Raw genomic sequence first — 1,624 nt, 5'->3', positions numbered from 1 at the left:
TGGGATTTCCATTCTGTGGTCCCAACCACATAGTCAATGATTTCTGTGATATGTTCTTACTACTGAAGCTGACCTGCATCAAAATAAGGCTGTTGGTGATTGTAACCATCACCACCACAGGGGTGATGTCCATTTTAACCTTCGTTGCCTTGGTTATTTGTTACATCATCTATGCTGAACACCCGTTCCTCCAAGAACAACTCCAAGCCCTGTCCACCTATAGCTTACATATCACTGTAATGTCCATGTTTCCTTGCCATTCATCTTCACCCATGTCCTGAATATTTATTCTGTCTCTGATGGAAAGGCATCTGCACTGTTTTGCACTATTTTTGCTCTCATGTGCAATCCCTTCATCTACACACTGTGAAATACAAACATGACAAGTGCCCTGAGGAAAGCATGGTGTCAAGACAAGCTGCCAAATTGGAAATGATGCCCTTGGTATTGAGCCTTTTCCCTGCTCTTGTTTTTTCCACAGAATCATCAGTGTTGACCAGTCCTGGAGGTACAGGAAAGTAATGCGTTGTTATCAAAAGTTCAAGCCTTGCAGAGAGACCTGTTGGCTCCTCTCTTTCTCTGCTTTATTCCTCTGAGTCTTTTCAAAATGTGTATATCAGATGATCCCTTGGCCCTTTGCAGATGAGACATTCTGGTACTTATTCTGTTCTTCATGATTTCTGACAGAATGGAATTTTTGTACTTCTATCAGAGCAGATTATAAATACATCATGGTTTGGAAGTTATGCTCTGCTTTAGGAAACAAGTATCCTGAGCGACACAACATTGTAGATAGATGCAGGTTGTAGGCACTTCTATTTTTTGAAGTTTTTATTACAATGAAAAATAGAGTAATACCAAAAAATGTTATTATTATTGTTTTTTTTATCTTTACTTGATGATTTTTTTCTTTATTGTTATTTGGGAGAAAGTTTACAGAGCAAATTCACCAGTCTCTATCTGAACAATACGCCAGGTCTTTTTTAAGATTTTGAGTTTTGTTCCACATTTTTCTCCTACTCTATCAAGGATCTCCTGCATGGAAACCTTTTTGAGTGGTTAACAGTGGTAGCTGTGCACCATCTAGTTCCCGGGTCTCATAGTCATACATGATAAGGTTCACATGGTTCACTAGTTCCTTGGACTAATTGTACAAATATGTTTTTATGTATTATTTTATGTCAATTAATCTATTTCTTTTAAAACAAAAATTGTTGTGATTTTGGTGCAAATTCTCAAAACAGATTTATTTACTATCAACAGTTCATACAGATTTGGCTTCACAGCCCCGATTACAACCCCCAACTATAAAAATCTCTCCTCCCATCTCCTCCCTGTAATTATCCCTTCCCTGTGCCCTTCCTGTCTGTGCATTCCTGTCTTTCCAGTTTTCCATCTATGTGAATGCTGCCCTTCTGATGGCTGACAGTTGAATGAGCTAAGAGGTGCATCTCCATGGGCTAGGTAGGTGCATCTCCCTGGTTAGGTATTCTACTTGTAGGTCTTTCTACTGTTGGGCTGAGAGATAATCTCTGAAGGTGAGTCCATTTCCTGGCCTGAAGTGCAAATGGGGGCCATAGTCTTGTGTGTTCTACCAGTCTCTATCTGACCAGTAATTCTGGTC

Source organism: Orycteropus afer, unplaced genomic scaffold (assembly GCF_000298275.1).
Source record: "Orycteropus afer afer isolate SDZICR_OR568_19922 unplaced genomic scaffold, OryAfe1.0 scaffold00650, whole genome shotgun sequence".
In the NCBI taxonomy this organism is placed as follows: Eukaryota; Metazoa; Chordata; class Mammalia; order Tubulidentata; family Orycteropodidae; genus Orycteropus; species Orycteropus afer.
This window is presented reverse-complemented; position numbering follows the sequence as displayed.